The sequence below is a fragment of the Malaya genurostris genome, chromosome 3 (genome assembly GCF_030247185.1).
Source record: "Malaya genurostris strain Urasoe2022 chromosome 3, Malgen_1.1, whole genome shotgun sequence".
Classification (NCBI taxonomy): domain Eukaryota; kingdom Metazoa; phylum Arthropoda; class Insecta; order Diptera; family Culicidae; genus Malaya; species Malaya genurostris.
The window spans coordinates 241,212,145-241,229,034 of NC_080572.1; the positions used below are offsets into that span (position 1 = coordinate 241,212,145).

Here is a 16,890-nt window from a genome sequence, read left to right on the forward strand (position 1 = left end):
ACGTGGACCAGCAACTGAAAAAAAAGTGAAGGGAGTGAGTGTTTACAAGGATCGGAAGCCCAAAGTGTGTTACAGTGAGATCGCAACAAAAAAAAAAGAAAAAAATATCAGCCGAAACGAAAATGTAAACAGTAGGCGGTTTTGTTTTGCAAAGTGAAGAGCAGTAGTTCTGATGTGTGTGTTGGAAAATAGTAAACAAAAGGAAGCCCAAGTGTGAAGCCGTGCGCGCATGTGAACGCAGCAAGTGTTTTATTTTGCTGGGTTTTTCCCCACCAAATGATGCAGCCGGCGTTGCCTGGCTACCGGTACAGTGGGCTTCTGTCAGTGCGACAAACAACATCAGAAAATCTTGTGCATGACGAATTACAATGACGTCCTCATAGAACGGAGTGCCGTATTTGATGAAAGTACCCAGAGAGTAGTAGTGCGATAGGAAAACGGTAGCACCAGTGAACAAGTGGTGCCACTTCAGTTTACTTGCACCCAGTAGTTCCAGCAGCAGTTCCTTCAACTTGTGAGGTAGGTGAAATCCTAATTTGTATCATCATTCGAAGCGATTTCAAAATTGTCACATACCTACCAACTCAGAGCAACTCGAAGCGAAAGTCATTCACCTCAACACACGGATTTTGGGGCCAGCGATCGATTGGGTACGGTGTCACCTTTCCGGCCATTCGAACCAAGCGCGCCTTATCACTTTCGCTTTATCTTTAGCGCTAAAATCGAATAGGAAATGCCTCCGAATATGGTAAACAGGTTCTCGTTTTAATTGTATGCATTCGAATTAAATCGAAACCGGTTGTTGCCACCACTGCCACTAACGGGAGAAGAGCTTCGGATGCGTTTCGATCGAACAAAAAAAAAAAAGGAAAACGAAACGAAAGTGACAACATGGTTTTCGTTTTGAATTTTAGTTCGAACTAAAGCTATACATTCATTAACTGGATATGGCTTTGTGTATGAATTTACATGGGGGCTCTAAAATTGATCGGAGAGAGGTGTTGAAGTGTGACCTCGATGAACTATGATAAAAGTGGTAATGAATCGATTAGCAGTCTCAATTTTAGAGGATGTATTTGTGAAAGTTTGCATATTATGGAGTGTCAAATTTTAATTTCTTTATTCTGTTCTCTATTATACACTCAAGTCCCTTTTTATGCGTTTTTTATGGGTTTTAATGCGAATTTTCAAGGTTACGCGGATTCATCACGCGAACTTTCCAGGTTATGCGGGTTTTTGTTTCGTCTTAGAACTGGACGAAACGTCGTGATCTAATGTTATCTTAAAAAAAACTAGTTTTTTCTGAAATAGTATTTTTTTTAGGTAACACTAGATCTTTATGCCTTTCTAGAATATTTATGAACATGACCTAAGCGAAGCACCTCTTGCCGATGACAACGCAAATATTTGAATAATTTTTTTATAATTAGTTGGTAATTAGTTACGACAATGTTGAATTTGTTGCTCGATTTTTTGTTGTTTTTTGAGTACTTCGCTAAGTTCATATCAAGTTAATGAAGCACCTCTCTGAAATAAACTTGAAAACAAATCGAAACCCAATGGATAGTTTGTTGCTAATAAGTTGCCAATTGGTCACGGTAGTTTTTAATTCGTTATTTTGAGTACTTCGCTAAGGTCATATAAAGTTTACGAAGCACACCTTCCAAATAAGCTTGAACATAAATCGAAACCCAGCGAACAATTTGTTGCTAAAAAGTTGCTAATTAGTTAACTAATTAGCAATAAACCATCCACTGGGTTTCGATTTGTTTTCAAGTTAATTGGGTGGGCTTGCTTTATTAGCTTCATATGAACTTAGTGAAATACTAAAAAAAACTGTAAAAGAATCGAGCAACAAATTCAGATTTACCGTAACTAATTAGCAACTAACTATCCGGGTTTCGATTTGTTTTCAAGCTTATTTAGTAGGGGTGTTTAATTAACTTCGTATGAACATATGACGGAAGCACTGATTTTTTTTTAAATTAAGCAACATATTCAAAACTACCGTAACTAATTAGCGACAAACTATCCACTGGATTTACATTAAGTTATTTGTTAGGAGTGCTTCATTAATTTTATATAAACTTAGCGAGGTACACAGAAAAATTTAAAAAAAATTGGAGCAGTAAATTCAAATTTACCATAACTAATTAGCAACTTTTTACCAACAAACTATCCTCTGGGTTCCGATTTGTTTTCAAGCTTATTTGACAGGAGTGCTTCATTAACTGTATATGAACTTAGCGAAGTACGCAACAAAAAAATTAAAAACAATTAAGCAAAAATTGATCCTTTATTCTACGAGGTTAAACTTGAACATAAAGAAAACCGGATGAAATTTAAGTTATTCCTTCGCGAATTTTCCAACTTTTTGATCGAACGCTCTTCATAAAGTTCCGGACAATTGTTGCATCGCTTTTTTGGACGCTTGAGCCCAAATTTTTTGAACTCCTGCATGTTCCCAGCTGCCTAACCAGTCTTCTTGAAGATCCTCTTCACGATTGCCCAGTAACGTTCGATGGGTCGAAGCTGAGGTAATTTGGTGGATTGATATTTTTCTCAACGAAATGTATACCCTTTTCCGCAAGCCAATTGAGAGTGGTTTTGGCATAGTGAGCCGACGCCAAATCCAGCCAAAACAGTGGAGGTGTACTATGCTTCTTATATAAAGGCAGCAATCTCTTCTGGAGACATTCAGGTCGAGAGATTTCTGCATTTATAGTTTCGGTAGTGTAAAAAATGGTAAACTTCAAACCACAGGAACATATTTCTTGCCATACCAGTACCTTTCGACCGACTTTCTCCACTTGAATCGACCTGTCCGCATCGCTCACATCCTCCCCAGTGACGACAGTAAAATATTGTGGACCTGGAAAGGTTTTGGAGTCCTCTTTTATATAAGTCTCATCGTCCATCAAAACGCATGTATCCGGACCCTGCAAAAGACGCGAATACAATTTCCGGGCCCTTGTTGCGGCTTGCTTCTTCTGTTTTACACTTTGTTCCGAGATTTTCTGCTTCTTGTAGATCTTTAGGTGATTTCGCCTCTTGATACGCTGGACCATTCCGACACTCGTTCCTGCTGTTTTGGCAAAATCACGTATTGACATTGATTTTTTCTTCATGATTAGAGATACAACTTTCTGGTCCAGTTTCGGGTTGGAAGAACCGGGTTTTCTGCCTCGACCTGGTAGCTCATCCTAAAAATAATGTTCCCCAAAATTATTAATTATGTTTTTAACACTGGCATGATGAATTCTAAACCGCTTCGCCGATTTTCGCATAGTAATACCCTTCTCACTTAGCCATGTGTCCAGATCTTTAATTTCCACTTCCTTTTCAATACGCGACATTTTGAAAACGCAGAATTTCAACCGCACAAACATGTAAAGAATCGAAAGCCGACAGCCAAACGCACAGCATGCTGCGATCTGAGCATAAAAAACCATCACAAATACATGCGTACAACACAAATGTATGTGGATAGCTTGTTTTCGATACACTCCTTACTCAAAAAATGAAGACAAAAATGAGCAACAAATTTAAAGCTACTGTAACTAATTAGCAACTTATTAGTAACAAACTAGCCACTAGGTTTCGATTTGTTTTCAAGCTTATTTAGAAGGGGTGCTTCATTAACTTCATATGAACTTAGCGAAGTACTCAACAAAAAAAAATTGAAAAGAATTAAGCAACAAGTTCAAAGTTACCGTGACTAATAAGCAACCTATTAGCAACTAACTGTCCTCTGGGTTTCTATTTGTTTTCAAGCTTCTTTAGTAGTGGTGATTCATTAACTTTATATAAACTAAACGAAGTACTAAAAAAAACTTAAGAAAAAATTGAACAACCAATTTAAAATTACAGTAACTAATTAATAACTTATTAGCAACAAACTATGTACTGGGTTCCGATTTCTTTTCAAACTTTTTTGGTAGGGGGTGCTTCATTAACTTTATATAAAATTAGCGAAGTACTAAAAAAATAAAGAAAAAATGAGCAACAAATTTAAAGCTACAGTAACTAATGAGCAACTTTTTACCAACAAACTATCCTCTGGGTTACGATTTGTTTTCAAGCTTATTTAGTAGGGGTGCTCCTATAACTTCATATAAACATATGAACGAAGTACTCAACGAAAAAATTAAGCAATATAATTAAAGTTACTGTTATTAATTAGTAATCAATTGGCAACAAACTATTCACTGGGTTTCGATTTGGTTCAAGCTTATTTGAACTACAAAGTACTCAAAAAAAAGATCAGCAAATTTAAAGTTACCGTAACTAATTAGCAACTTATTATTCTTATTCATAGAATATTTCACGTAGAAAACTTGAATTTCGAAGATCTCAAAGTTTTTCTATATTCCAAAATCGGTATTTTTATTCTTTGCGAATTTTTAATCATTCTTTTTTATGCTAATTTTTAAAGCTATACGGAAATTTGTCCTTGTCCTTGATCATTCTTAGTACTCTCGAGATGGTTCAACGTATAGATTATTTTAATATTTTGTCCACGTATCGTTGTATTTTTCTTCAATGCAAACAACCATCAGCAGGATGACGCAATCGCTCTTGTTCAAAGCGAAACTGGCTCTGCGAACGTCCTGCAGCAGAACTGCTTCTTGTGCGAATTGATTCAATACTAAAGCTATTTTGATGAAGGGTTTTCGTTTTACATGATATCATTTGTAACTTTTTCACAAATGGTCGGTCACAAAAATAGCAACATACAAACTTTTGATGTTGATTATTTCATTTTGGATTTGTATATTTCAATGGAAGCAACTATCAAAATGCTGTACGAGATTCATTTCTGGCATTCAAAAGGGCCGAATTGTGGAATTTCTATGATATTAAACACAGTTCGGAGTATTTGTCTCGAACGCGAAGCAATCAAATGTTGGCTTTATTTGCACTCATTTGGTGCGAATTTCTCACTGCGAAAAGTGCACATAACTAATCAAACTAGATTTGCACTAAATTGATGATTTGCAAAGAAGCAATCTTTAGATAACATTTGGAGTCATTGAAAGCGTTGATATTGTATAATGTTCCCCATCGTTGTCCACTTTTCGGTTTATTTTTCTTCAATGAAAACGACCAGGTGCAGGATGACACCATCGCTCTTGTTTGAAGCGTAACTGGCTCTGCGAACATCCCTCAGTAGAACTGCTCACAGTGCCGATTGATTCTATACTGAACCAATTTTAAATCAAAGTAAAATTTCAAAAATGGGCGATCCCAACGGCCACAAAAAACAGTAACATAAAGAATTTCGATGTCGATTATTTCACTTCGGATTTGCATATTTCAGTGATAGAAATTAAATGCGGTACGACATTCATTTCTGGCATTCATAAGGGCCAAATTGTGAATTTTTCTACGATATTAAACACTGTTCGGAGTATTTTTTCGAACGCGAAGCAATCAAATGCTGGCTTTATTCGCACTCATTTGGAGCGAATTTCTCAACTGCGAAAAGTGCAGAAATCTAATTAAATTATTTTGGATATGCACTAAATCGATGATTTTTATCTCTGATTTCCAAAGAAGAAATCTTTAACATTTGGAGCTATTAGAAGGGCTGATTTTGCAAAATGTTCCCTATCATTGTCCACTTTTCATTGTATTTTTGAAGGGAAACTGGGTCTGCGAGCATACCGCAATCAATTCCATTCTCAACTGAATTCTTGATACTCAAAATGAGCTCTGGACCTGAAACAACCGGGATGCACCTGCTTTATTTCCTGCTCAGTCAACTGCGCAGGCTAGAATGAACGAAAAATGTCTAGTGAGAACTTTTTGTACCGACCCATACGAGAAAGGCGTCATGAGTTTTAATCTTTGATACTCGTCGATACCAAACATTTCAGGTACTTTAAATTTTAAATTTTATATTATTTGTGAAAAAAGACTGTCCCAGAAAGTATGGACGCAACCAAAAACCGCTGCCATTTCGCAATGGTTCAGAATCTGTAAATTTTTATGGCTACGTCCTGTTGTTTACACTCTTCTCTAACCACTTGTGCAGTTGTTTATTCGTTTTCATTACTTTGTTTCGAAATGCGTGGACTTTTAGCAGAACAACGTCGAAAAATTGTGTACAAATGGTGCACAGAGCGCGGACTGTCACTCCGAAAGATAGCAAAAATTAGAGGAGTAAGTGAAAAAGCCGTGCAAAATGCAATCAGGAAGTTCGGTGAGGATAACACCTTTGAGGATTAACCCTCAGTTGGATAAACGTATACTGAAGGCATTCGAGCAAAAGAAGAAGGTTTCAATTCGGGATGTGGCCAAAAAAGTGGGCACTTCGAAGTCAAATGTTCTTCGTGCTGAAGAACGTTTGAATCTTCGAACCTATAAGAAGCAGAAACAACCAAAACGTAGTCCGAAACAAGAAGCATCGATCAGAGGGTTCGAAAGCTGTACAATACGATTCTTGCAAGAAATTTGAACTGCATAATCATGGACGACGAAACCTACGTGAAACTCGATTACAAATCCTTGGCGGGACAACAATATTATACGGTGCGAGAAGGGCAAGTGTTAAACCAGTCCGAGACATCGATTGAAGTCGAAAAATTTGGTAAGAAAGCTATGGTCTGGCAAGCAATTTGTAGCTGCGGTAAGATTTCGAAACCCTCCATCACCACTGCTTCAATGAACAGCGAAATATACATCAAGGAATGTTTACAAAAACGACTTCTACCCATGATTCGAAGCCACAAGGATCCTGTTGTATTCTGGCGAGATCTTACTTCTTGCCACTACTCGAAATCAACGGTAGAATGGTATACTAGCAAAAATATCACTTTCGTCCCACAAGACATGAATCCACCAAATTGCTCACAACTTCGACCAATTGAGGAATTTTGGGCATCAACGAAGGCACATCTTAGGAAACATGTCTCGGCATCCGAAACCATTCAACAGTTCGAAAATGATTGGAAAAAAGTGTCAAAACTTGTCGCCAAGAAGTCTGTACGAAATTTAATGAGGAACTTTCGCAAGCAACAATGGCTAAGTAGCAAATGTTGAGAATAATATTCTGTTGTAGTAGTCTAATATTATTCTGTTGTAGTAGTCTAATATATCTTTGAATATCTAACACTTGTGAATTATTTACAGCGAAATCAAAGTGCGTCCATGCTTTCTGGGAAAGTCTTTATGTCCTACAATTGAAAATGTTATTATAAATTAATGATCATATATCTGATGTCACGTTGCAAAAATTATGTTGATACGTTAGATATAACAAAAGATATTCACGATCAGAAACTTATCACGACAAAAAGTTGCAGCCAGTATATCGAATAAAATTTGAATATCTAACACTTGTGAATTATTTACAGCGAAATCAAAGTGCGTCCATGCTTTCTGGGAAAGTCTTTATGTCCTACAATTGAAAATGTTATTATAAATTAATGATCATATATCTGATGTCACGTTGCAAAAATTATGTTGATACGTTAGATATAACAAAAGATATTCACGATCAGAAACTTATCACGACAAAAAGTTGCAGCCAGTCGTGAATTTTGCAATAATTTCATGTTCACCCTTTAGTATTTTTTTCTCACAGAATCATAGTTCTTAAATGTTTTCAGATTGGTCGGAAAATAGATGAGTTTCATTTTCAAACATCGTTCGACTTCTTGAATTTAAAATTTCCGTCAAACCCATGCAAGATTCGGCGGAGGTGTTGTCATGTCATTAAGTAGCAGAAGCATAAACATTCTTCATCTGCCCTGCGAACGACAGTGATCGGGAAAACGTTTTATTGCTTCCAGGAATCCGAACTAGTTGGCTCAAGTGGCACATCATTTTCTTGGTTTCTTATTCTTTTTCTGATGGGAAGGGAAGGATAAAAGGAACATGGTAGGAAATTTGCGAAGTGGGTGATGTGGGAGAACAGCACAAAATATAAAGAAACAAATCTTTCTTGAACGATCTGCAGGTGCCAAATTGCACAGTTAATAAAACCTCCACCCAACGAGAAGATTTAGAGATTTTACAAAAACGTTACCATTCTGCATTCCCGGAAGAACGCAGAACGATTCGCAGTATGTATGCAGTATGCACCTCATAAGGGATGCCAAACAATCTGCTAAAACCTTCTAAGGTCAATACAGAAAGGATTAATTAATTCCAGGAAGAATGACGAACCCCTCTGACTACAGGTCTCTACCACATTGGGTGAGAAACGATAGAATATCTTTTAATTTTAGCTCCGCATACACAGACTCAACCATGTATGGAGAACCAAAAACCCGGATACGTAGTTGCGTCAATGCGCGACAGTTACATATCAGATGATATGAAGTACCGTAATCGCATTCACACAAATCACACGAATAATATTCAGCACGTTGAATAGTAGCCATGTGATAATTAAGTTTGCAATGATACTTGGAAAAATGCAGTAGACATTTTATCATTTTCAAATTCACATCTGGCCAGTGACCGGGGAAACGTTTTATTGGTTAGTCAGAAATCAGATTAGAATACACCGTGACCATCTCCAAACACAGTAGAAAAAGCAAAATAACAGAACTTTTTTGCTATGAAAATCTGAACAAATATTCAGTAGAATTTCCTTCGTTGGATATTAATAAAGAATATAAATACCAGCAGAAAAGCCCCCTCTGGACGGACGGAGCTATACGAAACGCTTTAGCCGATCAAAACTAAAACTAATATTCGGAACCACTGTTTACTTTGCTGTTTCCCTTTGTGCTCCCGGAGAGATAATACGAAATTCGGTATTCGGCCGGTGGGATTGGGAAAGCTACGACTCTCACGACCGGTTCATTTTGTGGCTACACATGAAACCGCCAAGCCCGTGACCGTAGCAAAACACCACTCGGTTTCAGGTCAGCCAGCATCAGATTTTAATTCATGCTCCACCGAAGCAGGGAAAAAATATTCCCAGAAGTGTTTCGGATGGAAACGTTTACGATAGGGTGGTTACTGGCTAATAAACTATTTGTATGAAACAGGCGCGTATACAGGGGGGTGTTTTAGGGGTTCAAACCCCCTCCGAAACTCAAAAAAGTATGATATTATGTAAACTCTTTTTTTCAAATAAGTAAAAAATAAAATAAATAATTTTCAACAAACGACTCCACAATAAAAAAATTTCAAATAATTATATAAAAAGTTCCATTTGTATGGAAATTGATCAACATGTTCTGAAACACCCCCCGAAATTTTTTTCTGGGTACGCGCCTGGTATGAAATATGATCTGTTTTGAGATACTGATCAGTGATAGTTGTTACAATTGAGGAACAACTGTTTTAAAGGTAATAGTTACTGCTTCAAAAAAAAAATAATAATAATAACGGTCCCCTAAAGAAGAACCTCTTTAGTCCAGGTTCAGCTAAAACCACATTACCTTTTGGCGGCTTGCAGTTCAAACCGAACGGGTTTTTTGAACCTTACCCCCTTAGAAGGAAACCTACCGGTCTGTGGTAGAGACGAAGCTTGGCAGAGTTGAGTCCACTTTTTTTCGCCAAAATATGAATTAATTTATTCACCGTGTGCCGGTGAATGAAATTGTAAACCTCACTCTGAACGGAGGCTCACACACAGCGCATTGAATTTAATATTGCGTTCGTTATTTGGCAGGCTACTTGCTGAATTGTGGTGTTTTATTTCGTAACATAATAATTTTCACCTGGATTATTAATTAGAATTTCTACCTAGTTAGTGTTTTAAAATCAAATACATGAACTAGATGACAAAATACCGACCTTAAAGGTTGACTTCGAGCTACGATCTTCGTTACCGCAGCTAGAGAAAGTCTAAGAGCTTCTAGTTAACAGAATCGTTATTTTACTGCAACGACCGCCACCACCATTAGACCAACTGAGCGAATAAAAACGAAACTGTGTATTTATAAACGTAGAACAGCAAACAGAACGCGGTAGGGACTAAATGAAAGTGAAATTTGCTAAGTTCATCATTAAAATGGGAACTGGAAGTAAGATACAAAGTTTACGTTGTTAGAGTTCTTATTTGCTGGACTTCGTAGCGGGAGCATTAAAAAAAACAAATAATTGTGCCTTTCTCTTGTACTTACAAAAAAAAAACTACCAGAGAACTCAATATCCTCTGCAGATGACAAATAGCTTTCCGTCTCTCGCAATTCAATGATTTTTATAGTCAGGTAAATTGTGAATACACGTGTCGAGTGGAAGAGATGGAGCCAACAGAAAAACATTATTATTAATTGCATGAATCGTAATTGGTGGCAATTTACAGTTTGTGCACTGTTTATGTGGTATGACAGCAGATGTAACAGTTCGTTGTAAGTGAAAACTAAAGATTTAGGAAAGGATATTCGCTTGTGTTTTTTCAATACAAAAGAATAACGATATACTTTTAGATGGGGTTTTTTATCAAACGTTTCATGATACAATAAAAGAATTCGGTTCTCTGTACGTCAATAACGTCATCAATAAAACCGCTTCGAAGTTGCAACTGAGACAGCAATTTGTTTTCAACTACCATATGCATAAGCTACTGAAACCGCTCCTGAAGGTGTGCATACAAGTTCTCACGGAGGCAAACGTGACAGAGAGAACAACAAATCTTAGAGCTGAGCTGATTAATTGCTTCTCTTCTTGAATCTATGCAGTAACTCATGTGCACGGCAAAGACACTAACACAGTTCGCTTTTACATCTCATCCAAGTCAGTCGATAAAACAAAACTGCTTACGTTCGGGATGGAAGAAACCACGAACAGTATTGTGTAGTGAACAGTAGAATGATCTCGAAATGAGAGAACCAAACGAACAAAAGCTACCGCCGCTACGAAAGATAACAATTATTGTTGACTGCAGGCAGTGCGAAATTCGACCTTCGATACGAGAACTTAAGAGCTTAAGGTTTGCTTAAAGAGCAAATGCATGATGACATTAAACGTGTGCATTAACTTCAATGCAATAAGACAAATAATGTGGTTTACATCCAGTTTTATAAAGAGTTGGATGCAAATCAAAATCGCTAAAGACAATAACAATGTGCACTATGTGGAGCACGAAAACGCGAAGTACAACATTCCAGTATATGGAAGATAGTGCTATAGAAGTGCGTGTGCATAATCTTCCCTCAAGCATCTGTGATCCTCATATACGAAAATCTATGTCCCAGTATGGAGACATTCTTTCCATCGAAAAAGGAACGTTGGAGTTCTTTTTCCGGTATTCTAAATGGTGTACGTTTGTTACGCATGCGCTTGAAGAAGGCTATACCTTCTTATGTGTTTTTTGGCCAGGATACAAGGGTTCCGTGCAAATCATTTGTTACCTATGACAATCAGATGGCCTCATGTCAATATTGCCAAAAAGCTGTTCACTACGGTAAGCCATGTGATAAACTGGACAAGGAGACAACTACACCAAAGGACAACGGTGCTTCCTTCACACCAACCCCAAGCAACTCCAGTACACCTGTGACAGTCACCAACAATAGTAAAGCACGAATTCATCCAACGTATCCCCTTTAGAACAAAGTACACCAGCTGCAGTTAACAACTTACCCTCCAACCAACCAGCAACTGCAATCAATGTACAACAAGGCGCATCTACAGCAACTAGCAACGAACTCAAGACGGAAATCAACAACAATACGCGGCAATGGATGACGAGACGAGCCACGAACAAAGTGTCCCTCAATCCTCGCAGGAGGGAAATGGAAGTTCCTCTCCCCCTAAGAAAAAGGGTGACAACGAGATCCAATACAAAAATAAATTATTTAAAAATATCTTTAAAACAAGACACTAACACAACGACAAGAGATACTTTAAATTTTTGGTTAGATGTAAAAAAGATGTGCGTAAATACACGCAATTTCGGTGCACAAGGCAAAGTGCCACGGCAATGCAATATGCACATGCGGAAGTGACGCCACTGATTGTAATAGGATCAGACTTCTAAACAGTATCACTGAAGAAGGATGTAATTAACATCCGAAATACGTATCTGTATTATTACCTCTGTTGTACTTCGTGTATTGACGTATGTAAAATTAATGAAATTCATTGGTATTTCGAATTAGTTCCCTCATAATTTTATCAGGGTGTATTTCCAAATGAGTTGCTGCATGAATTTTTATTTGGATAGACAAAACAAATTCTGTAATTTTTTCGTTGTGTGCTTTGTTCGAAAGGCTGTGGTGTTTTCTTTTTCCGTACCAGCACGTAACGGCTTTGTATCGTACATGGGCTGAAAAGTCCCGGCTCTAAAAAAGAGAACACATTTTTTAAATTTAAAATTAACTTAATTTATCAACGTAATCTCCATCAAGAGCAACGCAATCATTCCAGCGTCGCTCTAACATTTCAATACCACTTTTGTAGAACGATTTATCGTTTGCCTTGAAACATGCCTCAGTTTTAGCGATAACCTCTTCATTCGTGCGAAATTTCTTACCGGCTGTGAGAGCAATTTGAAATTCAATTCATGTAGTTTTGCCATTGTTTTGATTGGTTTTTTTTTTTTTTATTCAATAATATATATTAAGGCACACTGCGTTAAGCTATAAGATGCCGAGGGCATTAATTTTACCACTTAAAATTAAAGTAATTTCTTCTATTTCGTGATGTGATTTCGAGGAGATCAGATTCCAAGGATGTAGTCTCCAACTAGTCATCGGCAGCGTCTGGTCGGTTGGAACTTGTACGCTGAATTATCCTGGTGACGTTGGTACGCATCGATGGTTTTTCGTATTCTTTCGTGTGGGTCCGCGGGAAACACCCCCGGGCAGTTAGAACCCGGCGGGTGGCCCGCGCGTTGATCATCGTCTGGAAGGAGTGAAACAGGGAGAAATAAATGTTGTTGGAACAAGGGATAAGAAAGTGAAGTTACTTAGCTCAGCGAAAAGATCTTATTAGTTCACGTCGAGATAGTGAAAAGACGAAAGAAGGGGGAGCAAAACAAAATTAGTGTCAGCACAAAGATCTTGTTAGTTCCGAAGAAGATGGTGAACAGATGTTGGATGAGGTGTTGCGAGCGGATGTTAGGATCGAGGTTGAACTGAAATATCATCGGGGGATAAGAGAAGACTCGAAAAAAAGCAAGGACTCGTTTCGCTTTTATTTCATTGGCTTGAACACCCACGTGGAATGGGATAAAGGTTTCTGAGAGAACACAGATCAGACTTGTACGTTGATGATTTTTATGAACTGGTATAAGAGTGACATATAGGGAAGGTCTCGATGAGCCAACACGTCTCGTACTGGAACCCCAGGTGATATACCTCGGGCCCGAAGGGAGTCCATTAGCTGCGATCTGGCGCCACAATACTCGGTACATGCCCAGACAATATGTTCGATGTCGTGATAACCCTTACCGCAAGTGCATAGACCGCTCTCCACGAGGCCGATACGCCGGAGGTGTGCATCCAAGGTGTTATGATTAGACATGAGCCGGGACATCACACGAATGAAATCACGACCCACATTCATCCCTCTGAACCAAGGTTTCGTCGATACCTTCGGGATAATGGAGTGTAACCATCGTCCCAGCTCCCCATTACTCCATGAAGTTTGCCAACTTTCGAGAGTCCTTCGACGAGATATACTGAAAAATTCGTTGAAGCAAATTGGTCTTTCGTAAATTTCACCATTTAATGCGCCCGCCTTGGCCAATGAGTCTGCCTTTTCATTGCCCGGAATGGAACAATGCGAAGGGACCCAGACTAACGATATTGAATAAGACCGTTCAGATAAAGTTCTCAAATGTTCCCGTATTTTCCCCAGGAAATATGGGGGATACTTTCCTGGCTTCATTGCCCGGAGAGCTTCTATTGAGCTTAGACTGTCCGTGACAATGAAGTAATGGTCTTTGGGCAAGGTTTCAATGATCTCGAGGGTGTACTGAATAGCAGCTAATTCTGCGACGTAAACTGAAGCCGGATCACTGAGTTTGTAAGAAGCGGTGATGTTCTGATTGAAGATACCGAAGCCTGTGGACCCGTTGAGATTTGATCCGTCAGTGTAAAACATTTTTTCACAGTCGACTGCTCTAAACTTATTGTAAAAAATATTAGGGGTCACTTGAGGGCGTATGTAACCCGGAATTCCACGAATCTCTTCTCTCATGGATGTGTCGAAAAACACAGTAGAATCAGAAGTATCCAACAAATGAGCACGGTTGAAAGCAAACGAAGAAGGATTAATATTCTGGGCCATGTAATCAAAATACAAGGACATAAAACGGGTCTGAGAATTAAGCTCGATAAGCCTTTCGAAGTTTTCAATCACCATCGGATTCAAGATATCGCATCGGATTAGCAATCGATATGAGAGATCCCAGAATCGGTTTTTCAATGGTAAGACGCCCGCGAGCACTTCGAGACTCATCGTATGAGTCGACTGCATGCAACCTAAGGCAATACGCAAACAACGATACTGAATTCTTTCCAGCTTGATAAAATGGGTGTTCGCCGCGGATCGGATTTTGATTGGTTTGTGACACGGCGAAACAAATTTTTTTTGCCGTATGCGGTTGTTTCTTTGTAATTCCAGCCTTCAAACGCTCCAATATATTGCTTCGCTTGAACGGTATTTTTCCCATCAAAATGCAATGTAAAATTAAAACACGAAATTCTTTTTGATCCATTGTTCTGCAATAGCAAAAGTAGCGGCACACTTAGCACAATAACTCACAAACTAATGAATAGAATATCATGAAATTTTAACAGCTGTCTTTCAATGGTTAGTGTCAGCTGAAAAAAGGTGACGGCAACAAAACTAGCGCCATCTATGTGTTAGACCTGGGACTTTTCAGCGCATGTGTTATGACGGGTTAAAAGTTTTGACATTCATCGTCATATAGCTTCGAAATCGGAAGTCAGATCTGAATGAAATTGCATAGTATCTTTTAAGATAATGAAAACTTCAATTTGAATCAAAATTTGTGAAAATTGATTTAACCGTTGCTGAGTAATCGAAGTAGTTCCGTTTTTGAAGGGTTTCTTCGCTATTATCGGTGCTTTCGGAAGCGGAAACCGGGTACAAGTGGTCCTAAAGTAGGTTTATATATCCACCAACCAACAAGTTCGGCTAACAAGATGAATTTACCAGTAGGTTTTATACAAATTTGCACCTCGTTTCGCCGTCACTTGGGAAAAAATACTCATGAAGTTGAAAATGTTTCACCTATCGCACTGTAATACCGGAACCGGATCTGGATCAACTTTTCGGAGACTTTTTAAAGAATTTCAAGATATTTATTTGCATTTTAGTTTGTGGAAATCGTTTAAAAAATTTGCGAGAAAATTGCGCGTGTATTTTCTTTTAGATTTGCACATATTACCATGTAATTCCGGAACCGGAAGTCGGATGTAGATGAAATTCAACAGCAACTTATGAGACCATAAGACCTTTCGTTTGAATCTTAGTTTGTGAAAATCGGTTCAGCTATCTCTGAGAAAAGTGAGTGACAATTTTTTACATTTTTTTTGCTTATCTCCTAGTTATTCCGGAACCGGAAGTCAGATCGGGATAAAATTGAATAGCGGTCTACACTGAGGTCTTTTTAGGCGGTTTTTTATGCGGGTTTTTTAAGCGGATTTCCGAAGTTTAGATTACACCAGATCTCGATCTCTAAGGTATTTGGCATAAAACAAATTTCTTCAATTTTGCGGTTTTTTCTGCGCGGATTTCCGAAGTTACGCGGCCTCAAATTCTGTAAGTCTCAATGTCGATTTTTACAGAAAAAAAAATCTGGACGTTTCATGCATTACTAAGATTAAGTTTTTTCTTTAGTTTTGAAATATTTTTTACGCAGATTTCCGAAATTGCACGTTTTTTTACGCGGATTTCCGAAGTTACGCGGTACGTATCTCCCGCGTAAAAAGAGATCTCAGGGTATGTCTATGTTTATGAGATTTTTCATATGAGTTTTAGTTTGTGAAAATCGGTTCAGCCATTTCTGAGAAAATCGAGTGACATTATTTGTCACATACACACATTGTTATATTTATACACACAGACATGCTGTGATCTCGACAAACTGAGTCGAATGGTATATGCCACTTGGCTCTCCGAGCCTCCGTTCAAAAGTCGAGTTTCAAATTGATTGCATAACCTTTCCATATAAGAAAGGTAAAAAAATAAATAAAAAAGCCCTTCTTAATCCACCTAGTGGTGTTAAAATGCCTTTCTCTTTCTTCAAAACAGTCTCATGAAATTTTGTTTTATCTTTTTAATAAATAATTTCTGACACTAATTCGGGTTCATTTTTGAGACCAGTTAATTCAGATTGATTCGAGTAGTTCACAAAAGTATGCTTTAGTGTTTATGTCACATACTCGACATCATTTCTCAAACCAAGCGCTTGACATTTGCGTTGCCTATTTTTATGAGAAGACAGAAGCTAATACAAAGAAAACCTTCTTAATCCACTGGAGTTGTGGAATTTTCATAGATCTTGAAAAATCACCAAAATTTTTTCAAGTCCCAGAAAGTCGACATAAAAAAAAATTTTTTTTCAAGATAACACCAAATCTCGACGTTTCATGTAACTTTAAGACTTTCGGCATCAAAAAAAAATTTTTTTCGAATCTCATATCATCATATCTCCGGAACCAGAAGCCACAGTTATTTCATCTTCGAACTTGATCAATAGCCCAACAGTAGCTTTGAAACGCGTCTAAGCTTGTTAAAACCGATATAGCCATCTCTGAAAAAATTAAGCGGTAAAAAACAACGCGTTTTGTCGGTTACGTCACTTATACCATCATATCTCCGGAACCAGAAGTCACAGTTATGTAATCTTTGAACTTGTTAAAATCGGCCTAGCCATCTCTGAGAAAATTGAGCGGTAAAAAAACAACACGTTTTGTCGGTTACGTCACTTATCATATCTCCGGAACA

At 38.0% G+C, this 16,890-nt stretch overlaps 1 protein-coding gene across 5 annotated transcripts in view; it reads left to right on the forward strand.

Moving 5' to 3' along the window:
- Positions 1-16,890, forward strand: part of LOC131436062 (neurabin-1) — a 149,579-nt gene continuing 132,689 nt past the window's right edge. For all 5 annotated transcript variants that reach the window (XM_058604511.1, XM_058604516.1, XM_058604517.1 and 2 more), the window contains exon 1: positions 1-519. The gene's annotated coding sequence lies outside the window, so the exon portion shown is untranslated. The remainder of the gene's footprint in view (positions 520-16,890) is intronic.